Raw genomic sequence first — 26295 nt, forward strand, 5'->3', positions numbered from 1 at the left:
CTTCAGAGACCGTGCATCACCGATCACCCTGAGCGCGCACACGTGAGCGCGGAGCACAGAGAAGCAGTCAGAGCTACAGGCTACAGTGAGGCTAAAAACAGAGTTCATATGACGTTTTTCCAAACAACTTTTTATGTCGGGGCTGCAGCACACTTGGATCACTATGGACGAGCAGTATGGAGATACTATGTGGATTCAGTTTTGTGTTCTTGGACGTTTGAATCTGGGGCGCCGTCTGCCATTAGGTGTGCTGGCGCTCCCCCCGCTGATCACCGCAAGGCTTGCGAGGACTCTAAAACTTCACCTGAGCCTCCCTCGGCATATGGGTGAGTAGATAATGGCTGAATTTTCATTTTTGGGTGCCCTATCCCTTTAATGAGTATGTCACGTGATGTATTTACTGTGAATTCTCATTCCTCCCCATTCTGTATCTGTGTTAAATATTTCACAGAGGGAACACTTTGTTTTGCTTGATATTCAATGATTATCTCCTGCAGAGGACGTGTCACATCATGTATCCAGTGAAGGCACTCACTGTCCTGAGCAGGTAAACACACTCTGAGTTCGGGCTAAATAAAAGCACATCATTAATCACATCATGATGCTTCAGTCTGAACACGTTGTGATCCTGCAGAACTCCACGCTCTCTGAAGTGAGCACAGTGTCTGATAAAGAAAATAATGAGAGCTCATTGCAGGAAAGTGAAAGACTGACAGACAGTTGTTGTTTTAAATGTTAAAAAATAAAGTATATTCCTTTACATTCTATTAATCTTACCACACCATTAAGGATTTTGATGCTAACAGTATGTGTAATGTAGCAGCATTTATTTGATCCATATCACTCTCCATGTTCAGGGGAACAAACATTTACAGTGTGTTTCTTCGTCTTTATTGAACCTCATGCAGCACTGATGCAGAGATATTTAGCTCACTATGGACATCATTCAAAATGGAGTTTTACTGAATTCTTTTAAAACTTAATTCTCTATACATTTGTAAAGAGTGTGAACATTTTATGGGAGCACTGACCTGGAACTCTGAATTTGTTTGAGGTTAAATACTGTGATGATAATTATAATAAATAGTAATTATGGTATAAGTGTTATTGTTCTCCTGGGAGACTGAGCTGCTGTCGAAGCTCCGTCTGTCTGCAGGCTCTGGGAGTCTCAGACAGGCAGCAGCTGGTCCAGCGAGGCCCAGCAGAGCCTGACGTGATGGGGGGTGATTGGGATGTGGGGGGATGGGAGGCTGAGGACGCCCAATTAGTAGCCAATCATCTGTTTTTAATGAGGCAGCCTGGATCTGCGTGTTGACGGCAGATTGCAGAGCTGCAAGTGGTCAGAGAGAGTTTGGAAACTGTTCATCTTTCACATCTGTCAGTTTAATACCAGAGCGACCACAGCGTGGTGGAGGAAACTGTTTCTCCACTTTAAGATAAAGATTTCTCGTCAAACATGTTGAGTTTATCCTTCCTCAGCCTTTCACTCCGTCCACCATCTGTTGTCAACATGAGAATTAACTCAACTTTGTTCCACTTGGAGAAAAAAAAATCATGTCCCAGGTTTTTGTTTTTTAGCCTGATTACATGCAAAGTAATTCATAGTGTTTGCTGAGCGATTATCAAACAAGAACATGTTAAATACTGAAAGATGATGCACAAACACACAACACAATAAATATGAAGAGATTCATAAATAAAATGGATATTTTCTGATATATTACAGCTCTCGTAAAAATAAAAACTAAACTCACTAAGCTATTAGCCTACTTTACTCTCATAACGTTTTGACTTTTTTTTTTAAAACTGAACAGATAAACTTTGTCCATCCTCTCATAATCTTACCTTTTCTTGTAAAACTACAATTCTGATGTTTTAATGGAATTTTACCTCATAATGTTCATAATGTGTTTTTGTAAAATATTACTTCTCCCCCATGTAGGCTCTTTGCATTATCTGGATGTTGTTACTTTTTCCTGCGAAAACGACTTATGCTCTTCATGTTACCACTTTTTTTTTTGTAAAACTACAAGTATAGAGTGTGCCAGGGCTGACGTCAAAACCTGGAAGTTTAGCATCGCGCTGGTTCCCGGAAGAGAAAGTGAATGTGATTTTTGCATTGCGTTTTGGATTATGTCAGAAAATAAGCTCTGTGGCTAACACAAGTTTATGATACTTACAGGTTTTGTTCAGCGAGATAATCTTCACATATGAACACCTTTCATACCGCATTTGAAGCTTAAATGCGATCGCCAGAAGTAAAAAGCTAACGTTAGGCTTTAACGGACTACATGACTACTCCACGGTCGCATGACTCTTGACGTCACCGCCACTAAGCTTTCAACTGATTTCGGCCGCTTTATTTTAAAAACATTGTATAATGGGGAAATCGGACTGTTTAAGCTAAATAAGAAGCTGTAATGGCGGACTGCAGCACTCTCACCTGTTCGGGGGTGATGACGTTTAATGTCCCCGACAGGGTTTGTAGTCGTATTGAGCAACTTGTTAGCAACCGCCTTTTTTTACCACACGTAAAAGCTTAAAAATTCACAAGTAGGGTATTTACTGACGTGTTTTATGTCGTAGAACAAAACCTGAAACTCGCTGAAGCTTTTGTTAACTACAGACCTTATTTGAGGCATTTTACCAAAATCCCATTCAAAAAACGTATTGACTTTAGACGAGAGAACCGGAAGTGCTAAAAGCGCTAACGGAGTTCCGGGTTTACTGGCACACTCTATTTCTTGTACATATTATATTATGAGCTATATTATATTAAAGCTTTTCCCAGAAAACAATAACTTCTATCCTACATCATTTTCCTCAAACAATAATTTTAATTCTCATAGCAATGTGACTTTTATTCGTAACAACTTTGACGTTATTCTCATAACGTTTCAACTTTTTCTTGTAAAACTCTTCTTGTTAGGTTTGCATATTATCTGCACTGTAAAGTTGAGCTCACTTTATTTATCGAAGGTGATCAGTTCCCTACATCGAGTTGGGATGAGAACGTGTTAACGTGACAGTCACACATTTTGACATATTTCTACGTCATATGATGACTGAAATTAAACTGAAGTCCTTTAGTGATGTTGCTGCACCTGTTAGCGCTCCTCTTATATCAGTGCAGGGTGACAGGCTGGGAGCACGGGTCGCTAACGTTAGCGGCCTGCTAATAACTTGATCGACTGATAGCCTGAAACTGAAGCGTCCATGCAGATATTGCCGGCCACGTCTGTTCATGTAAACGTAATCGACAACTACTGATGACGTATCAGGGTCTTGAAGGGTTGTCTGCACTCAGAAGAAATGGGATTGTGTCTTTATCACAGAGCAGGACTTTAACATCCAGATGTTCATGGACGCTGGTGAGAGACAAAACTCTCCCAGCATCATGTCCAGTCTTAACGTCTTCCTGTCTTTGTCCTGGTGAGAACTGAGAGCTCCCCGACCTCCTTCAGGACAACAGAGAGACCAATGTGTCCTTGACTCCGGCTCTGATCCCTCCTCACCATCTATCCTCCTCTATTCTCCTCTCTGTCTCATATATTGTTGTCCTGATGTGAACGCTGAGCGCCGCTCGCCACAGCCTTTCTCAGGTCAACTCAGACGACACAATAGTCTTTTGTCTTGGAAACAGTGAACACTTCCTCTCCTCCTGCGTGTCCTTATCATCTGGTCTCTGCAGCACAAGCGACAAACCAGAGGCCAAACTGGGGCAAAAGTCAAAGTCCTGAAACAGACAAAGAGCCGCAGCATTATTTAATCACCTTATCACTTTTCATTTTAGTCTGGTTTATCATGAGGACTGAATAAATGCTGTCAGACATCCTGTACACATTGTGTTATTGTTCTCTCCGTTACACACATTTTATATTATTTAATTTTCCAGCCTGGTCACATGAGAAAATCTGACTAAATGTCATGTTTGTGTGCACTGAAACCAGAATGTGTTTACATTCAACACTTTTATAGAGACGACTGTAGAAAAATTGTTCCAATGAAAAATGTCTCCAGGTGATTATTCAGAATAACAGGGACTCTGTTGGTGCTGTTTTTAATGTCATGATTTAACTCAGTTCACCTCCGTTGTTTTGTTGTGAAGGCAGAGAGTTAACTGAGTGGACAGACATCATCGAGGGAGGAGAGAGAATTAGACACAATGCACTTTAATACACAACAAATATTAAATATCCAAAAAGTCAAGTTACCAGAAAATGAATATGTTCCTGCTCCCCAGATTGGGACGGTGTGAAGATTTTGAGACTGTTTTGATATTAAGCCCAACACCAGACCGCACCAGTACACCTAATTTTACCAGGTGACACACATGATTCAGCAGCTGCTCCTGAGTGGAATATAACGACGCTGCGTCCCAACAGTAACCTGACTATCATCTGACTATAGCGTAGCATCACGTAACATTGGAGCGTTCCGTCCACGTTAAAGCCATTAAATCTGTTACGTCATGTAAACAACCCACGTAGCTTTCAGCTGTTTGTTTGAGATCAGACTGGAGACGTAACCGCTTCAGAGATAGGTGAGTACTTACGATCTTCTTTAGTTTGTAATGTTACTTTTTTATAAAACAGAAAACACAATTTTTATATTGTGATATCTACTAAAACAATATATCCAACAGCTTGTTATTATTGATGGTTATTTACCAGAAACTTTCCGCTCCATAGCGATGTTTTGTCGGACGGTATAATAAAAGTTCCTCATTTCAACGTTCATTCCTCGCCTGTTGCAGCACTCTCAAAGCCAGTGACAGATATAAATAGAAACATGTCTGACAAAAGCTCGGCTCATAATGGCACACAGAACATTAGGACGCCATTTCGTTTGACTTCAAATCCAAATTGTTGTCACTAAAGGCTGATGTATGGTTGAGTGCTCGAGAACTCTGAAGAGTGTTGCTCAACAGAAATCAAAACACTTGTGGGATGTTTTTTATTCATACTTTGGTCAAATCGACCAATGTGTCCTTGACTTCACCTCTACTGAAATGGGATCTGCTTCATGTTAGCGTGCTCGGCTCACAGTCGGTCAGACACTAGTGGCTCAATTAATAAACATAATATTCTGTTAATCATGATGTCATATTGGTTATTACTAATGTCACACAAGTTGGATTCAGCACGGTGACGCCGTCAACACAGGTTGATGATGTAGGCTGCTTTTTATTTTGCCAGAAGTGTCAGACAGTTCACCAGTTTAACCAGTTTAAGCTTGTACACTGAACCGGACCGGCAAAACCAGAAATTGACCAAACTCTGCAAAAAAGTACAACTTAATTTTCATAATATAACTGTAATAAATCTGGGTTTTCCTAATTTAGCAGAAAGTACTGCTATGTCAGCCCTTCAAATAACCACAGTTGCGGGTAGGTAATATACAAAAAATAATCTTTATTAATTCATCACAAAAGGGAAACACATTTCCTAAAAAGCGAGGAGAGCTCAGGTAAGCAGGGGGCAACCAGTCACCCCAGGACAACAACGGGCCCAATTAATTATGTAGCCCTCCCTCTCCACACTAACGCAGGAACAGCTAACCCCCTGGCTACCTGTCTTCACCGCCGGCAGTTCTAACTTGCTGCGAACGGCACCCACCCTCCTGACAGAGTGCCGAGCCGCAGTAACGGGTGCACCACACGAATCGCAGCGTGTCAGTGTCTTTTGTTCTCTCCTCTTCCCGGCAAAATCAGTCACACCTGAATCAAATCGAGTCATTAGGGAGTCCCGGCTGCTGACGTCACCAGCCAGGGCTTCCCCTCACCACATAACTAATGCTTTCACAAAGCTGCAGTTTGAGAGGCAGCAGGCAAAATCTGAAGTCGTCAGGTACCTCAACTTTGTGGGCTTCAGACACCGATGCAGAGTCACCTTTTACGGCGATATGATACGCTCTGCAAGTACTGTAATGTAAGGAGTGACAAAATATGTATAGAGCGGGGGCGGGGCCAGACAAACTGCTGAGTGCGGCCAGGAGCTCAGTGTTCATGTCCTGTGTGAATGTAGAGCCAAACCATCATGTTTTATTAAACCTAACCACATGTTTTTGTTGGAAGGAAACCTAAAAAGAAAAGAAAATCTGTGAACGTCCAAAACTGACGCAGGAGGGTACCCAGCACGTCATATTTACATACGTAGGTCCACGAGTTGGGATGAGAACATGTTGAGGAAATGTGATGAGTTCAGTGAGTTCATGTCACCGCCTCTTTGTTTATATTGATCAGGAGTTTAATGACACATCTGAGCCGTGGTTAACCTCCGGTTCATGTCATGAACTCAGACAGCAGCAGTAAAATACCTGAGAGGCAGCTGCAGTCTGTCTCCACGCCGTTACCTGAAAACACCTGAAGTGTTGCAAAGCAGACGGCACGTGAGACGGATCACACTGACAGCAGACACACCATCAGGATGTTTGTTCACATTTAAAGTCTCTTTTCTCTTTCATAACATCTTTTTTAATGCTTAGTTTCTTGCATATTTGAACACACACACACACACACACACACACACACAGTGACCATGTAAGGCTGTCCCCTCTGCAGCCTCTCAGCCCTGCAGACTTCTGGGAAACAACAGGCCTGTGGGATCTGGACCTGGATCAGAGTCAGCGACCGGGTTCAGACCGAACATGACGCAACTCTGTTTCTGTGTCTGATGCACAAACAGGAAGTGGAACAGAAACATGTTGAATTCACATGTTCACACAAACATAACAGCAAAACATCTCCGTCACCTGACTCCACATGACTTCCAGCTGACATGTCAGTGATGTCACTTTGATCCCAGCTGAGGTGATGCTGAGCAGGTGAGCCCAGGTGTCTGACAGCATGAATACACCTGAGATCATGTGACAGAGCCGCAGCTCAGCCGCACAGCAGCAGCAGCTGCAGGTTTGAGTGTTTACTGAAGGACAGGAGGGAGGATTGAACCAGTGGCCCCGTGTGACCCGCTGTCACCTGTGTTCACCTCATGAACCTGAAGCTAAATATATGGAGAGTTAGACGATTAAAGCTCTGTGATGAAGGAGCACGCTGATGTTTTTCATGTTTCTTGTTGATGACTTTTTAAATCCTTCCAGGAAGCGTTTGGTTTTGTCTCTGCTGAAAGATGTGTTTTTATAAAACTGGTCTCTGCACAAGAAAAACACAAATACTTTTGAAACTGGTGCTTTTGCTCAGTTGGTAGAAAACCTATCAGAATGCGCTGTGCTGCACCGGACCAGTAAACACTCCGACTGGTGGGTGATGTAATGCGCACTCTCTGTTTGACACAATGGCGGCCGGCTGGTAACAAACTATTTTGTATTACAGTTGAACAGTGAGTTAAAATCTGTTCCTGAAAACCTTTAAGAAGAGAAACAGGCGCCGCAGTGACAGAATCTGGGTTTATATTTGATCAGCGCTGCTTAGTTTTACAGTTTGATCAGAGTTTAGTCTCAGTTTGAGGGAGACGGGCGGGTTTGTCTCTTGATCTGCATCTATACTCTTTGTGTCCGTGGTGGTGGCGTGCGTGGCAAGCGTGGCGTGCGTGGCGTGTGTGGTATAGATGGCGTGGGTGGCGGGCAGGAGTGCAGGCTACAGTTCAAGCAACAGCCAGTGAAACGCTGCAGGATGGCGCATTTTGTGAATTTAGGCCTGGTCGGACGGGGGGAAGTTTACCACAGTTCATCTACACAAACCACCCACATTGTTTTGACACAAAGCTGGTTGAAAATCTGAATATATCCCATGTACAAAAGGCTGTGTCCTTGCTGCAGTGACTGTGGGTTCAGTTCCTGGTTCCTGCGTGTCATCCCCTCTCTCTCTCCACCCTTCACACTTAACATACTGTCCTGTCCATTAAAGGCAAAAAAGCCCCCAAAAATATCTCAAACCCTCAAAAAGAAAATCTCAATGTGGGGATGGCTGTGGCTCTGGAGGTAGAGTGGTCAAATGATCGGCGGTTTGATCTCAAGTGTCCTTGCGTGAGATAGCCAACCCTCAAACTGATGGCGAGCCAGCGGGGTCTGAGTGTGTGTGAAAGTTTACAAGCAGTTCCAGGGCTGGAACATGAAGCCAACGCTCAAGTGTCAAAAACTGCAGTTCCTCTAATGTCCACTAGGGGCTGGCTCCAGGGCCGGGTCCATGTCTACAGCCTGTTTAGTCTCTATAGCTGCTTTCAACATTCATGACAGCTGTACGAGGGGTACATTTTTAACCAACTCACCTGTTTACATTTTATTAAGGCTTAAAGTGACGCTTGTCTGTGAGTCAGAACCCTCACAATAAAACAAACTGTGTAAAACGAGGAGTGAAATTGATTTTTAATGTTAATTTGTGACAAATTGTGCAAAAATAAAATGATTTTGAAAGAAAGAAAAGCTTCTTACTTCACAGCGGCGTATTTACTGATGAAGGTGGAAGTCTCTCAGCTCGTGTTAACTACAGACCTCATTTCTGACATCTAACACACTGACTTCAAGATGAGGGAACAGGAAGTGCTAACATGCTAACATGCTAACTCATTTTTGTGTTGTAGCACTCACTCCTGCAGAAGTATTTTATTTCCAAACTCTCCACATTCATCCTTTGTATAATTTCCTACAACTTATAATACAGGCTACAAACACCACGTCCTTTTCCGTACCTTTATTTAAAATAATGTCACACTGTAAAAAGAGTCAGTGTCCTCTGACAAAGTCTTTCCCCCAGTGAATTACGCCCCGACCAGGTGTCACTGATGATCATGTGTGAGGTGATGTTCTTAAATCATTATATGTGATAACATCAGAGTTTATAAAAGCAGCAGGCGTGACGTGGTGACGAGTTAAAAATAGAAACAGACGTCTGTTCAGCTAAAAATATGACTGTAAATATTTATAATGCTGCTCATCAGCTGAGTCACAGCACTAAGCTAACATGCTAATGATGGGAGTGTGTGTGTGTGTGTGTGTGTGTGTGTGTGTGTGTGTGTGTGTGTGTGTGTGGCCTGCAGGCTTCCTGTTTGAACCAACAGTGACTGTTAGCATTAGCATTAGCCTCCTCCCTGAAAGCACACAGAGCTGCTGCAGAGAAATAAAACACAACATTCACTTCACATTCAAATGTGCTGCAGCAGACACATACGGGGGGTGGACAAAATAACGGGAACACAACAGGAAACATCACAACGCCCCAAACTTTATTCTAAAATCTGAAATATCGTCAGCAGGCTGCTGCAGGAACAACTGCTTTTATCTGAGACTGTGATGGAAATAATACTGTGCTTCTGATGGACCGCACCAGTTGGCCCAGCTCAGACCACAGACAGTCGTGATCAGGTGACAGTCCACAGTATGAATGACCAATCACAGAGAGGCGTTTTAAAGGGTCAGTTCACCTCACAGCTGCGTGTGTGCTCTCTGCTCTCTCTTATTGTCAAACTCTTTGAGTCTTCAGCTCAGGTGTGAGTGTCTCCTCTTGACCTTTGACCTCCACTGTACACACACACAACACACACCACCTGACCTCAGCTCCTTCCTGTCAATGTGAGAGGATCAGCAGGAAGTCCCGAGGAGCAGAGGGGTCAAAGGTCGGAAGGAGAAACTCTGTCGTCTTCATCTCTGCTGCTTCTTCCTGTCTCACTGATGACATTTCAATCGTGTGTGTGTGTGTGTGTGTGTGTGTGTGTTTAACCTGCAGCCTGCAGATATCATTTGCTCTTACTCACTGTTTGTTCCTCTGAGTATATTTAATGTACCTGAGCTCTGAGTCCTGCAGGGTCAGTGTGACTCACAGTGTTTCTGTCTGAGCAGCTGCAGCACGAGAAAGTAATTTACTTAATCAACATCACACGAGAGGGAGAGCTGCTGTACTGAACATCAGCACGGCTGTGATTCGGTCGTAGGCACTGAGAAGACGGACAACAAACCTGTGAAACCCCTGACAGGTAAACCCCTGAAGCTCTGATCACACCACTGATGACTTCCTGTGTGTGTCTCTGCTACGAGCTCATTGGTTCCTCCTGAAGATCTTTAAAAACACACATCTATAGTTTGATCAGTCATTTCCTCCAAGAGCTGCTCACTGTGGCTTTTATCAAACTGACAGGACGAAGTAGTGACTTTGTTGGGGACTATTTTCAGTGGCGGATTAATCTACAGTTGGAGCTCTACTGAGTATTTGTGTCAGCAGGACGGTGTGTGTGTGTGTGTGTGTGTGTGTGTGTGTGTTCATGTCACACAGTGCAGTTAGTGTTTACTGTGACACACTGACTGACGTCTGTCGTCCGAACGTTACTAAAACACACCTGCAGAAATACATTAACACACACACACAGGTTCAATTACGTCAAAACACACCCACCTCCAGTTCAGCTCTGTCTGACTTAGTCAACACACACACACACACACACACAGAGTTATTATATTACACGATCAGTTGATCATCATTAGTGTTTATTGCAACACAAGTTACCTGCTGCTCTTGACGTCATGTTCACAGCATGTTAGCATGTTAGCATGTTAGCTCTCCAGCTGCAGCAGTTAACTCCTGTGAAGACAAGAAGAAGAAACCACATACGTCTGTTAATGAAACTGAATAATAAATAGTCTTTAAATTTAAATGAATGTGATATTAGTGTGATTATTATCCTGAACATTTTTAGTCGCATCTGTCCTCATCATCGCTCCATGAACCCAGTGCACTGCAGAATCAGTGATGTCATAAACAACTTATATCATCTTTCTGTTAATTTCTGTTACTGCTCCGTAGAATTTAAAGGAAGCTGACAAAAATAATGAATGTTAAAGGGAAGGTGTAATAAGCTGAGGCTTCAGCCGACACCTTTAGGTCCTGTTTTAGTATTTTGTTTATCTTTTGTTTTAATATTAAAACAACATTACCTTAATGTTTATTTATTGTCTATGTATGAGTGCATCTGAGATTTATAAGTTGGAAAATGACCAAAATAAAATAAACTATTAACAGTGCCAAATGTACAAAATCAGTACTTCTATTGATGGACTATAAATAGGAATTTGTTGCTGCGAGACCGTTTTAGTTTTTACATGAACTGAATGTTACAGACAGAAAGTTTGTTGCCTCAAGTTATTTTTGGGTTCCAGCCACACACAGTAGGCGTATCTGTGTTCTGTGATGGTGTGTTGCGTACATGCTGTATTTCACAATGGTTAAATGAAAATAAAAGATGTCCTGGAGCAAGGTGGGGGGAAGGGCAAACAGGTTCTGCTGCAGGAACAAGAACACGCCGCTAACATGCTGCTAACACACTAACACCTGAGTCATCAGATAAATATCAGGATCAGGGCGGAGGGAGAAGGAGAGGACATTCACACCCTCGTGTCCAAACACTGACACACACGCACAGACAGACAGACAGACACACGCACAGACAGACACACGCACAGGCAGACAGGCAGACAGACAGGCAGTGAGGATCGATGATAAAGAAGTTTGCAGACTCTCTGAGTTCCAGGAAATTGAACACAGTCGTCAGTCTGCAGCTGTCACACCGACAGTATTTATTTCCCACACTAACTCACCACCAGCAGACGCATCTGTGTTTCCGCAGCATTTTTTCATTTGTGTATTTTGGAATTAACTTCTGCAAAACTGAAAAAAACACACACACACACACACACACACACACAACAACAGTGGTGAAAGACGTATTTAGACCCTTTACTGCAGTAAAAGTACTTTTACTGAATACACTGTAAAAATATCAGTCACAAATCAAGTCAACTTTATTCATACAGCACGTTAAACATAAACAGAGGTGATCCAAAGTTCTCCTACGGCACACACACACACACACACACACACACACACACAGAGGAAAAGAAACACAACTATTTGAGTGATAATAGCAATAAAATAATAATAACCATTATCACTGCACCTGTAGCCAAAACTGTCTCCTTGTTTTATACTGTCACCAGACTGGGACAGTAACAGCAACAATGACAATCACTAATGCACAAAAGTGTGTTTTGAGACGACTCTTGGAAATCTCAGTGGTGGTGGGAGGAAGAGAAAGTCCTGGATCTGGGGCCAGACAGAAGTCTTTGGTCTCTCACAGTGTGATAAATGGAGAGAAGCTCTGTGATGTCAGAGGGGGTGGGGCCATTTAACACCATTACTGAGGGTAATGGGCTCCCTCCTTTTTGACCTCTTGCTGCTGCATTTTGGACGAGTTGAAGACGGGATGAACACGACTGAGTAAAACCAAAATATAACGAGATGCAGTAATGGAGGTGGGAGGAAATGAAGGTGTGGATGACTTTCTCCAGGTCAGAAATACAGAGAATTGATCTGAGTTTGGAGACGCAGCTGCAGGAAACTTAATTTTACTACCTAAATGATTTGTTTGTCAAACTTCAACTCAAAATTAACTGTGAGATCTAACCGAGGGGGCCAAAGGGCGAAGATGAGGAGAAATAATGCTGGTCAAGTGCTGTGGTCCAAATACAGTGTCTTCTGTTTTACTCTCATTGAGCTGGAGGAAACTTGCAGCCATCCAGGATTTGATGTCGTAAAGAGTTGAGCTCAGTTAGTTTGTTGATGCTGTTTGGCTCTGATGTTCACACCGGGCGCAAATGAACAATTTATGCAAGTGAATTACATGTAAAGTCAATGTAAAGCCGCATCCCAGTGGGCGGTGCCGTGGACACAACGTGAAAGATGTAAAATAGGCTTATACCCTTCAGCGACCAGTTCGCCAATCAGCACTGAGATCCTCTGGACATGTATGACGGCCAAGATGTACCGGCGGAAGCTCATTCATCAATTAAGCGATTTCATGCATGTGTGACGTGAGTCAACACAAAATATTCTAGCGTTCAAACTCATATTGCATTTGGTGTGAATATAAGGTGAAGTAGATCTGCATGTCATCTGCATAACTATGGAAAAATATTTTATGTTTTTGAATAACGTGGCTGAACAGAAGTAAGTAAAAGTACCATTAAACCTGCACGGGGAAAAAAAATCACGCTGCAGTGTTTTCTTAATTATTCCTGCAGCACTGAGCTGTGAAACATTTCATACAGTACACAGAGTTTATTTAAAGGTAAATAACAACTCACACAGTGGTTCCTATGACATCTAACAAATTAGCAGCCCACAAATGACATGTTATCATATATTAAAGTTACATATTTAACGTAAAGTTACGGAGGTTATGTTTAGGAAAAGAAACACGATGAGGACGTACCTTAAAAATGACTCAAAGTTCATGTGGCTCTGAGCGCTGGTCTCCTGGGGAAAGTCCTGTGTTTTGTGACCCATCGTCCGCCCCAACCTGCCTCCTAACTGGACCTTTTTTACTCCCGTCAGCACACTGGTCATGTGATCGTAGCCTTCCGAAAAACACAGGTTATGCATAAATTATTGGCCCGTGTGGAGTCTATGTGGAGTCAGTCAGACTCTTATTTGGCTGCTTTTGTTTGTGTAATCTGGATCCATGAATCCTGGTTTCATGGCTCTCTCCGGATCTTCTTGCTCAGTGTTTTTTGGATCTGGATCTGATGGATCCAGTGTTTGAAGCCTCAGAACCAGAGCGGACCTGTTAGATGCGGGTCCCTGCAGGGAGCTGTGGTGCCTGTGACTGTGTGTGAGTGTATCAGCAGCAGTTAGCGGTTGCTGGCTGGAGGGAGTTGAGGCACGCGTGGCAGGAATCACTTGCTGTGGTTAACCCCGCCACAATAAAAGCCCCTGACTCCAGTCTCTGTGAAGGACTGTTATTGAGCCGTCTGAGACTTTCATCACTTCACTCCTGCAGCTGACTCATCCTGTCGACTCGCTGCTGTCCTCCATCCGCCGGAGAAACTGTCAGTGAGTAACTCCGCTCAGACCTCCCCTCAGCCAGCTGCAGGGTGGAGGGTGGGCGGCTGGAAGGAAATGAGAGGTTGAAGCAGAAAGAGGCTGATAAGGAAAAGACTTGAGTTTCCTGTGATCTGGTTTACAATCTGGACTCAGATCAAAGTCTGTGGTTTGGATAGAAATGAACACAAAGTGAATCTTAAAGAGTCACAAAGGGTCTGAAGCAGTTAGATGACTGATGAGTGAAAACCTCAACACGTCCTTTTATTTCTGTCCAAATTACTGTTTATTGAACGAGCAAAGGAGGTTCATGCATCTTATTGTCAGGTGTATTAAAGCAAACAGCTGCCTGAGGGACAAACTCCAACAGAGACACATTCACCCTACAAAAACTTTGTAATGAGTATCCTTTGTCAGGAGTTCAGGACATTTCCAGTCATGTTTGTAGTAATTAATCAGGTATTTCAAGCCAAAACGTGATTTTTCCCAAACTCCAACCAAGTGGTTTTGTGCTTAAACCTAATCACATATTAATCCCAACGCTGTCACAACAAAAACTGAAAATTGAAATGTAAAAGAGCAATGAAGTTTCGATATATCTGCAACATATGAAACATACAAATGTAACATATACTCGGTTTGCAGAAACACAGCGCCAACATTTATTCTGGTGACTGGGTTGTTGGTTGGCTCGTCAGGTGTTGGCTCATGTTAGATGACGACACGCTACGTAAAGAGCAAAGATGGAGGGGGTCTTGCTCCTCCCCAACCTGCCGCCACTCGTACCCTCACCCTGTTCACATTTGTGAACCCTGTTTTCTCCTGTTTACCTGAGTTAGGAACGGGAAGTATTCTACTTTGGCTTCTTTTATTCCTTCAGGTTATATTGGCTGCTTTTCACATTAGATTTATTTTGTCCACCTGAAGTTAGTCTGCGCTGCATTTATGTATCTCTGAAGATGTAAATAAACTAAACTGTTCTAAGGTTCAGTGATGTGCCTGTGGTTACTGGGACTCAGGGGAGACGGGGCTTTCTCATGTTGGGTCTCTGCCACCTTTAGACAGGGCCGCACAACCTGTCAGATGAGCACAAACTAATCTACACTGACATATTCCGTCTATTTGTTGTCTGTTATCCAGGGTGGGTTCACAGTGTCAGCAGACAAAGCAGGGTAGTCCAGACGTCCCTCTCCTCACCAACATTTTCCAGTTCCTCCTGAGGAATCCCAAGGCGTTCCCAGGCCACATGAGGTGTATAATCTCTCCAGCATGCTTTGGGTCTATCCCAGAGTCTGCAACCAGCTGGATGTGCCCAGAAAACCTCCAAAGGAAAGAGTCCAGGAGGATCCTGATCACAAGCCCAATTCTCCCAATGTGCATCCATAAAAACAAACAAAACACTTTTCTGTGGTTGAATGTTTGAATCGAAGAGCTGACAAACAACCAACTAATTTATATCTGAAAAGATGTTTTTCTTTCACATGTTTAAATTCTGTTGTAGAGAACAGACACAAGAAAGGGTCCAGGTGAGACAGCACAAGTGAACAAACCTTTATTTAATAAAGACTTTAATAAAAAGGATTTACAGGCATAAAGTCGTATTTAATAAACAGTTCTGATTTAAATTCTGATGCTTGGGACGCCTCTGAACTCTGAAGAGGTTTGTTTTCTGAGCTGCAGGCCTGTGGAAACTTTTTACCTTTACTTGGCTGAGTAATATCTCGACCTCGTGGGAACATAAATCAAAAGTTCTCACATCAGTAAGAATCATTTTATCCGTCAGACGTGAATTCAAACTGAAACATATTGATAGATTTGACCCGGACATGAAAGGGTCACAGATTTTTTTTCCCCAACAGACACGCACACACACACACACACACACACACACACACACACACACACACACACACACACACACACACACACAGCTCATATAACACCATCAATCTTTTCTACAATAATTATCATTTAAACATATTAACTGTGCAAACCCAGCAGTGAGTCATGTATCTGCGCGGTACATAAATAGAGAGATAATGTCACTTTCTCTCACTGATGATTCACATCATTTTCTGAACGAGCTCCAGACCTGAGTTTGTTTTCAGAATGAAGAAACGGGCGTACGAGCGTCCTGGGAGCGTCGTCGGTCTGATTCAAACCCTTCGTTGGCTTTCAGTCATCTCTGTGGCAACACGCTGTGACAGTCATCACAAACTGCTTCATGTCGTTACAGTCAGCACCAGGAGGATTCTGGGAAATGAGCTGAGAGGTTTAATGACAGTGAGGTCTAATTTTACTAAATGTCTTGGCTCAGGAAAAGTCAGCTTGATAACACAGAAGACACATCTGCTCCCGCCTGGGTTTGTCAGAGGAGTGTTAGTCACTGCTCAAGTAAAGACAATTATAGATTTATAAACTTATAGTTTTAATGTGAATTGTACGGGTGCGTTCAGAATAGTCCAACCTAACAAATTCACAGTGCTGGTGTTACCTTGTTGTTATTGTTCAGTTACTCAGAGCTCCACACTCTCAGAGCGACAGATCGAACTCTGGGCACTCTGAGGAGGAGGAGGAGGAGGAGGAAGAGGAGGAGCAGTGTTGAGCTCAGTGAGAGTGAAAACCATTCGTTAATAACACTCTGGGCCTATTTCTCTCAACAACAGCACTCGCATTTTAGTGAAGAGCTTCAGATTGGACCTACAAACACACCCAGAACCTCAGATTAATATATTTCTGTAGACTTTAGTTAAAGTCCAGTAAAAGTCTTCAGCAACAAGTTAGCAGCAAATTAGCAGCGAGTTAGCAACAAGTTAGCAGCAAATTAGCAGCGAGTTAGCAACAAGTTAGCAGCAAATTAGCAAGTTAGCAGCAAATTAGCAGCGAGTTAGCAGCAAATTAGCAAGTTAGCAGCAAATTAGCAGCGAGTTAGCAACAAGTTAGCAGCAAATTAGCAGCGAGTTAGCAAAAAGTTAGCAGGAAATTAGCCACCAGTAAGTTTAACGTAGTTGTAAATCAGCAGCAAGTTAGCGAAAATGATATTGGTTGTTGTTTCTGTTAGTTTACAATGTCTGTCTGTCCAATAATTTTCCAGTGAGGAAAGCTAACATGCTAAACATTGTATAAATGTATATGCCAAACCTCAGATGCTAAATGTTAGCATGTAAGGCTAGTTTATAAATCCAACACTTTGGTCCAATGTAAAGTATCTTACTGACGTCAACAGTTTACTAACCATGTTAACATCCTAATGCTAGCATGCTAACGGCTAAATGTTAGCATGTATTACACGTTTATACTTTTATGATCCTCATACCTTTAACCTGTTTACATTTCTGTCATTGTGTACATGTGGTCTCTGCAGCATATTGATAAAGTTTATTATATATTTATTTGCAGTCTGTCTTGGTTGTGCAGCTGCTGAGTTAATAAAGTTTTATCTCATTTTATTTAATCTGCCAGCTGACCCAGATCAGGACAGACGCGTCCAACTGGGTCCCTCCAGTCGTCACACGTCACACTCATCATCAGAGCCTCAGTCCTGACGTCCCACATCTTTAACTCATCAACAGAAAACTGCTGCGAGTCACACAAACTTTGTCTTTCTGCAGCAACTGAGACGTTCGTGTTCAAAGTGTCGCTGTTACTGTTTTGGTTTGACTTATTTGTTTTTGTGGGCTAACACAGACTGATCGATCGATCGATAGATTGTGTTCAGCAGCTGATCAGACAGGAAGCTGGGTCTGTTTGATCACAAACTTTTTGCTTCATCTGGAATCAATAAACATTTTATTAATGATTTGAGTCACGCAGCAGCTCATGGTGAGAGTTCAAACATTATGTAACTCAGTCTGCTGGATCACGGCAACTTTGTCTCGTTTATCTGGACCGAAGACGTAACATTAGTCTGTGTGTGTGTGTGTTCAGACACATCCTGTCTGGGTTTCCCCTCTCTGACTGTCTGACTCACTCTGCTGTTCTCATCTCAATAAGCCTTCAACATTAACCTGACTCACTCACAAACAGCTCTAAATTAATAATATTCTTGTTTTTAACATTTTGGTCACTTTCATTTGATCAGGAAACATTAAAACAGTTTTCATTTTAAATCTGAGGTGTGAATATGAATGTTTCCTCTGCACGCTCTCACACTGCTGCACACGTTTCTCCTCATGAACACATCGTACGGAGCAGTCAGATACTGTTTCTGGGAAAATGTCTGTGTGTCTGTGCAGATTAATACTTTTTTTTTAACTAAAGCAAAGACGCCTTTTGCAAAGATTACTGCTACCAAACAACTGTCAAAAAACAGTCCGACCTTTGACCTGCATCAGTGCTTTTCACAGTAAAATGGCAGCTGACAGTCACCAAACATCCAAAAACAGAGTTTCACATCCTGTTGTGATTCTGAAGGTTAAACTTTGACCATGAAGCCGCAGTGTGACGACATCATCCAGGAGAGTTTCTGTGTCTCTGCGCTCAAAGGGAGGCGGAGCAGTATTTTACTGTAGAAATATTACTGAGTTTGTCTCCTCTCACACACCTGAGTGTGTCGGCGGTCTCCCATGAGGCCCTGCAGGCTGCTGCTGTCATTCACTTTGGTTTCAGGTATTAAATCCAGAGCGGGGTTTCATCCTGCCGACAGTTAACAGGAGGAGGTGTGGAGTGAGTGGGGACAGTGGAGGGTGGAGACGTCCACACAATGACAAGTGAGGACTGTCTGTCTTTATGCAAATGAGAGGCAAACGTCAGGCAAATGAGCCGTTTCATGGCAGTAAGACGTCTTCAGCCCCGCGGCTGATTTGCATCAAACTGCAGAGACGAGACTCGTCATGTCACAGCAGGAACCAATCACCACTGACGTTCATACGTTCACTTACATTCACTTGCTCACCTTATGACGTGCCTCTTTATGTTCTGGTGTTTCTTTCATATCTTTCATGAGAATTCACACAAACCAGATTTTCCTCTGCAGACAAACATGATTTTGCACCTCATTAATAATTTGTATTGTTTATATTTAGTTTTATTTTTCACTCTTTATATTTGCACTTTCTCCTACTTTGTATTGCAGCTGCTCCACAACAGTTTCCTTCAGGATAAATAAAGTTTTCTCATCTTGTTACTGACAAACTGTTTGTATTCTAACAACACAATGAGGGATGGAGCAGATCTTTTAAACTGTATTTATGTTTCTTTATCAAATGTACATATTTCATTGGACATTTTATATTTTTTCCTCCTTTTTCTTTAGTTTCTGTGAGGTGAGGAGGATCTTCCTGCAGCTGCTCAGGTGTAACTGTTTTCTGCTGATTGGTGATCACATGATGTGTCCTTTAAAAGAGAGCTCTCTGCTGTCACTCTGATCATTCATCTGCTGAGTAACACGTTATAAACATGAGGTGATTATTTTTGGAGCAGCTCTCTTCCAGGGGGAAATTTACAGTTCTTACTCTTCAGTTCTGAAGTGAAATGATAAAACATCGGCACAGATCTCTGCTGAGTTTACTGTGAATATTCATGATCCAAACATCCTGAGCAGAGGAGGGAGGGAGCTCTGTGATTTAAACATGAGCACAAAAATATAAAAGTTTAGTGGAGCAGTTTACTAAAAATAAAGTTTTATTAAAGTCATTTGGTTCCAGCCTATCAGACGGAGCTGTGGTCGTTTGTTCCAGCTCAGCTCCACACTGACTCCGCCCGTCTCGGCCTAAATGAGGCCTCTCTGGCTCCAGACATGTGGTAAACCCAAAGTGCACGCTTTAATCCGTCTGTGCAGAAAGCAGAGGGGGACCACACACACTCTGCAGACTGCAGTCACACACAACATTTACAGACAGTGATTCAGCGTCTCAGACGGGTTTCCACCAACAGGGTCCGCACATCACTCGCTGTTACACACTTTATGCTTTCAGAGGTTTCCTCCCGTCTGATCCAGAGTCAGTGTTCTGTCTGTGTTCTGTCTGTGTTCTGTCTGTGTTCTGTCTGTACTGATCCAGGGTCTGTGTTCTGTCTGTGTTCTGTCTGTGCTGATCCAGGGTCAGGAGCCCTTTTTAAACAGGAGTTGTGCAAATTTGCAGGAAAGCCCAATCAGTATCAGCATTGGCAGTATAAAAACAAAATCGGGGAGTGCAGCAAAATGCCGCCTGCCTACTTTTGTTTATACAGAATGTGCCTTTTTCGGGGCAATGGGGGGCGTGAGCAAGTAACAAAACGTGTAGCTCAGCGTGTGACGTAAACAGTGACGTGGGAGGGAAGCCGCGGCTGGTCAGTCCTTCGGCGATTCTCTCGTAAGTCGGCCCGTTCTTCACCGTCCCCGTCATCTGACGGTTAATGGCCTCTTCGTTTGCAAGGACAAGGAGGGCGCGCAATTCCTTGTCTCCCCAGTTGCTCATCTTTACAGTGTCTGTCAGGTTTGTGTTTCCCTCTTGCTACTAGCTGCTCGCTAATTCCTGCTATCAGCTGTTTCCTGTTTATCCACCACCAGTGGCTCGCACATGCAGCGTCATCAACAGCTCCTCCCACAAGTCATCAACAGCCCCTCCTGTTGCAGAAGGCCGCCTCGGTCTGTTTAAACTAAAAGGGTTCCTCCAATATGTCTACCCTACGAGGCGGAAAATTGGGCACCTCGGATCAACTCACCAATCCGGCTCTGTGTGTCTAAACGCTCGCAGCTTGGCGGCAAAACGGCCCAACATTCGCAGAAAGCCTGTCAGTGTAAAAGGAGCTAGTGTTCTGTCTGCACTGATCCAGAGTCAGTGTTTCTCCACATCAGAGGCAGCAGACTTCATCAGTCATTCCGTAGATGGATTTTCTCTGCGTGCTTGGAGCTGCAGCCGTCCTGGTGGGCGGGCTGGCAGGCAGCGGGGAAGCAGAGCTGCCGTCGTTGCTGCTGGACGGTTTTGTGGGCGTCGCCGCTGCAGCTGCATTCTTGCTTCCTGAGCAGCCACAGAGGAATGCGAGGAACGCAGCAGACATGTGACAACACTGACAGTTCAGGAACGTGTGAGTTCACACAGATTCAAACTGTGTAACAGAAAGTCAAACTGCAAAATGTGGGTCCCAAACTGGGGCTTAGGGCCCACAGAGGGGCCACAGTGTGAATGTGAAGGGTCAGGGTTTCGTGAAAACTCTGAGTTAGTCACACTGAGATGAGGGAAAGTGAAGTGATCCTGCTCGCTGACAGGTTTTCTCCGTCAGACCCTGAGTTCCACTTTTACTAACTGTGTATTGCCTACAGTGTGTCGTCTCAGTTTCAATCAGAAATAAAATGATGGTTTAAACTGTAACATCTGCAGGCCTGAGCATGAATAATTACCTCTGTCAGTCATGATGTGATTGGTCCCGTTAACAGAGCATAATTCCCTAAAATATCTATCTGTTAATATGTATGATGGCGGTGCAGCTGCAGAGTGAAAATGAGTTTTGTATACAGGCTGCGTTCAGTCTGAGCAGGTTTAAAAGAGTTTCAGTGACTGTTTTTAAATTTACAACATTTGTTGAAGTATCTGAAATAAAGCCGCAGAACGCTGTCGGGCCAAAGATTCACCAAACACATCATTGCTGGATCAGACTGTGACGTCACAGTCACACCTCTGTCTTTGATATAAATATATATTTTAAACCTTTGACTATATTTTTCATGTCCAGTCGCTGGACTGTGTGTTTCGTCTCCGTCAGATTAAAGCTGTAGTCTGTGACCTGATGATGAATTAATGGACAAAACTTCCTGACACTTTCCTTGCTCTGCCTCAGGCTGTTTAATAAATAGATAAATATGCGCAGTCTGCACATACATGTATTAAAACCCCTGCGTCTACTCTTTTAAAATGGAGGATCTGCCATTTATTGACCTGTTGCCATGGTAAATCGTAGCTCGGCACTCTATTGATGATGTCTTTTTTCATTGAGCTCAGAGTGAACATAAACTGACTGACCGGCTGCTCTCAGACTTTTCATCTCAGCGTTCGTCAGCTCAGAGTTTGTTAAACCTGCTGTCTGAAACTGGCCACTGGTCTGAGATCAGCTGTAGAATCTCTAAAGTCTCGTAATCAGCACGTTAATGTGAAGTTAATGTTGCTGCTGCTCAACAACAAACATGCTTCATTTGTATCATTGTTTCTTACAGGAGATTAAAAGAGGATGATTTGCATTGGAAATGTGTCGACAGGCAAATGAGGGGTGTGTGTGTGTGTGTGGGGGGGGGGGGGTGCTCAATTAGCACCAACATCAGAGAGCATTAGATTTTTGCCTCGGGGCCTCGTTTAACAACTTAATCCCTGCGTGTCTGCAGGATTCTCTGTCAACACTTTCCCTTATTTATTGAACTAATGACACAGAACCTAGAGAAAATGTTCAGTTAATATATTTCAAATTAATCCATTCTAATTCTGGGCTGTGTAACGAAGAGATTTGTGTGAAGGTTAATAATAAATTAATAAATAATAACTGGGTGTGAACGGAGCCTTTTTTCCAGGAAACTGGAATGAAGAACTGTAACCCAGTAAAAGAAAGCATTTCTGATTATTTTTTTTACATCATGAGCTCCGTATTTATTGTCATGCACCAAAACACCAAGACAGCTGCTGGTGTGTGAAACCTGCTCAGTGTTCGTACGTTCTCACTTCAGCAGAGTTCAGGTCACACATGTTGAGATGAAGCAGCTCACATCATTCACTCAGGTGTTTGTAGCCTCATTCTTTATTTACTTTGTTTTTACAAAATACTTTGGAAATCTTCTTAGATCATCTTTGTTCATGCCAATAAATCTATTTCAAGTGAGAGAACACACAACAAGAACTCATCCTCACTGCGACCTCGTCACACGTTTGGTCATGGACTTTCCACGTCCACATATGACGTCCAAGGTACCCTGGGTGTGTTGGTTGTTGACGTTCTGGGACGCCGTGTCAACTTCAGCCTGTTACATGCATTGTCTGTTTAAAACAGGCAAAACCCCACCAAACCCTTTCAGTCCAGTCCCTCTGGAACCAGCAGTAAGCCTTCAGACATGGTACCTAGACCCTCGGTCTGTTCAGACAGTCCTCTTAAATGTGGGCGGGGTTGTTGTCACTNGGTCAAAGTTGTCACAGTGAAATTTAAGGTGTGCTGATGGATTCACGTCATCAACTCATGCATTGAGTAACATTACAAGTTAACGTTCCACCTTAAAAGTTGCCGGCAGTCGGCCCAGTGAATGAAGTTATTTTTTTCTCTTTCATTTTATAGTTGTAGTTTACTGATGTATGAACAGAGGTTACATAAAACCTGAGTGAGCGTCCTCTACTGACCAATCAGACTGCAGGGTTTCTAGCTCCACCTTTTAGTACCAGATCCCAGATCTGTGTGCTAGGTACCCCAACAGAGGGGGGACCAAACATGGGGACGCTAAGGAACGGTTTGCATATGTGTGCCCAGGGGCCCATTGTCTTACAATACGCCCATGTCAAATAGTTATTGTGTCTAAACTGAACCACGTTAATCTCAGTGTTGTTAAACAGTTAAGTTTTCATGTATCTGCTATCTAATAACGGACCAATGAAACATACAGCACCAACATTTACTCTGGTGTCAGTGGATCAGAATCAGTCCTGCAGGTCAGAGAGCAGCAGGGGTCTGTGGTCTGTCGGGGGAGGGGTCCTGGTCTCTGACCCTCAGCAGCTGTTGGAGCATCTGTGAAGCTCCTGAGCAGGTTTCAGTCTGTAGACTGGAACACTGGAACATTAAACCTCCAGCTGAACTTTGATTGTGTTTAGCCTGATTCAACACAGCCGACATCAAACTGAGATGTTTTTCAGTCGACTTGCTCCTGTAAAGATCTGATGATCTGATGTGCGACCGTGTGACCGGCTGTAGTTCCTCTACAGCTGGCACCATTCGTACGTTTTCCTACAAAAAGTAATGCACCAAAATTCACATCCCACAATAATCTTTTTTATTATTATTTATTTCTCACAAGGCAAATGCACAGAACAAGTCAGGGAACACAAGATCAAAGATTAAATTGATTAGCAGCTGTGGCTGAAATGATGCTGCAGCACAACTAACAAAAAGGCAACAAAAATAAAAAAGTAGGAACAATCAGGTAACAAAAAGACTTTCAAAGAGCACGGAGCCAGACACTGATGGATATATATTTCATAGATATAGAGGTGTATATGTTTCCAGATGTTTTAGAGACTTGAAGTTGTCGGCAAAGTTGTTCATGAACACAGTGAAAGAGGGAGTTCATCCTCTGCACTCAGTGTGGTATTTACCCAAAATGATGACAAGACTATCAACATCTGAAATGTCTGCATTCAGGGTGTCCATAAAACAAATGATATCAGTGTCACTAAATGACATGATATCATCCATTTTAGTGTCAGCCAGTTGTGAGTATCAGACAAAACAAATTTACACATTTGTAAAAATACACGATCCGTGTTTTCAGCTTCTGAGGAACAACCTCGTTAAGAAACGTGTCAGGTCGTCCCACATATTCACGAGTCAGTCATCTGTGCACAACCCACGGATTTTGGAAGGCTGCGATCACATGACCACTGACGGGAGTAAAGAAGGAAGCAGTGCAGTGAGGAGGCTTCCCAACACTAACCACAGAAACTCTACGTTCAAGATGGAGCGTCATTTTCAGGCGGTTAATTTGTAGGATATGATACGAACTGCTGTTTGTGAGGTGTTATTTGTTGTTTATGAACAAACTGACTTAGATCAATAAAGTTCCTTTTTTTTGGCGGACCTGATGATGTCTCTCCCAGCTGACCTCTGACCCCTCTGACCCGCTGAGCAGGGTCAGCAGCTGGGGGCAGATTCACACCTCAAATCCTTCGGAGCTCGAGAAACTGCAAACACACAGGCGTCGACTGAGAGACTCAAACACTGATCTCTACTCAACATGATGCAGGACAAAACGTGAACTTGTCAACTGATGATTTGGATCCATCACGATAACGACTGTCCACGAATCAGACAATGGTTTTATAGATTTCATTGTTTTGTGTCATTTTCAAGCTGAAATACAGAAACATGTTGAGAGTTTTAAATTCTAAGGATTTTATTTGTGTCATATCTCAGTGAAGTGATTCTGAGTTTTGGTCAGTTGGACAAAGAAAACAAAACATTTCTGACATTTTAGAAACATTTTAATAAGAAATGAATCCAGAAAATAATTGGAAAAAATAAAATAAAATAAATTAATTTGTCTGACTGCCAAATTTCCCTAAAACACACAACCATTACAGACATGTATCTTTAAATGATTCCCAAACCAATAAATAGAGGGAATACATTCAGCATTAATTTTAATTTAATTGAGATGAAGGGTTTGTTGAGAGGGTTTTTTAAATAAATAAATAAGTTGATAAAAACCTTAAAAGATGCCGGATTTAGGACCATTCAGAGTCATTTGTCTCTTCACGTTAAAAATATTAAATGATCAAGTTAAAAATCCTTCACACCAGGAAACAAATGACTTTTAAAAAACATGAACAATGAGACAGAACAGAGAAATCTGAAGGCAAATGAAAAACTTCATAAATAAATTCTTCACATGAGGAAACAAAGACGGTGAGATGATGCAGTCGGAGGTCGGCCGGTGAAGTTCGGCGGGAATCAGACGGAGGAATGTGAAGAATGTGGAGAAACATTTTCACCCCTGTTCACAGCTGAACAGTCACACACTTCCAACACTGACAAACCTGTGACTTTAACTCTCCTGTTTAAAGTCTTTATTCAGTCTGAGCTCTTATTTTCTCTTCAAATGTGTCTGTGTTTAATTCCACCTCAGTCTGACGTCTCTGTATGTCTCACGTGCAGCACATTTAATCACTGTTGTCAGAAGCTGCTGAGCAAATAAAGTTTCCTCGATCTGAAGAGTGTGTGTGGATTTGATGTTAAAATTAAAGACATTAAAAGAACAAAATCATTTTTTATGACTGTAATTCAGAAGAAAACCAGGTTGGAAATAAACATTAAAAATAAACTTCTGTGATTCTGCCCATCAGTTTGTATGATATCCTGCGAACTTGTGCCCAATGAATGGCGTTACATCTTTAACATACAGTTACATGATTAATGTAAAGTTACAGAGGTTTGTTTTAGGGAAAGAAACATTGTGAGGATGAACCTTAAATCAGTGGCTCCAAAGTGATGGGTCGTGGTCCAACAGTGGGTCGTGGGTTCAGTCTGAATGGATCACAAGTGACTCACAAACATGTCAAGTTTGTAAAAAACACACTTTATTTTTAAGTACAGTGAATTAACAGCACAGAGCTTTTATTTTGAAGTGCCGTTTTCTGTTTTAGAGTCAGTGACTAACAAGCTCCTTTTACACTGCCAGATTTTCAGCAAATGTTTGCCGTTTTGCCGGCAAGCTGTGAGCGTTTAGACACACAGAGCCGGATTGGCGAGTTGATCCGAGGTGCCCAATTTTCCGCCTCGTAGGGTAGACATATTGGTGGAACCCTTTTAGTTTA

The 26295-nt window shown here is 42.7% G+C and overlaps 1 long non-coding RNA gene across 1 annotated transcript in view; it reads left to right on the plus strand.

Annotated features, from left to right (window-relative positions):
- Positions 1–22741, plus strand: part of LOC126397104 (uncharacterized) — a 32045-nt gene extending 9304 nt beyond the window's left edge. The window contains exon 3 of the long non-coding RNA XR_007570613.1: positions 22690–22741. This is a non-coding gene — a long non-coding RNA (uncharacterized LOC126397104). The remainder of the gene's footprint in view (positions 1–22689) is intronic.
- Positions 22742–26295: the final 3554 nt, after the last annotated feature.

The sequence above is a fragment of the Epinephelus moara genome, chromosome 10, assembly GCF_006386435.1.
Source record: "Epinephelus moara isolate mb chromosome 10, YSFRI_EMoa_1.0, whole genome shotgun sequence".
NCBI lineage: Eukaryota > Metazoa > Chordata > Actinopteri > Perciformes > Serranidae > Epinephelus > Epinephelus moara.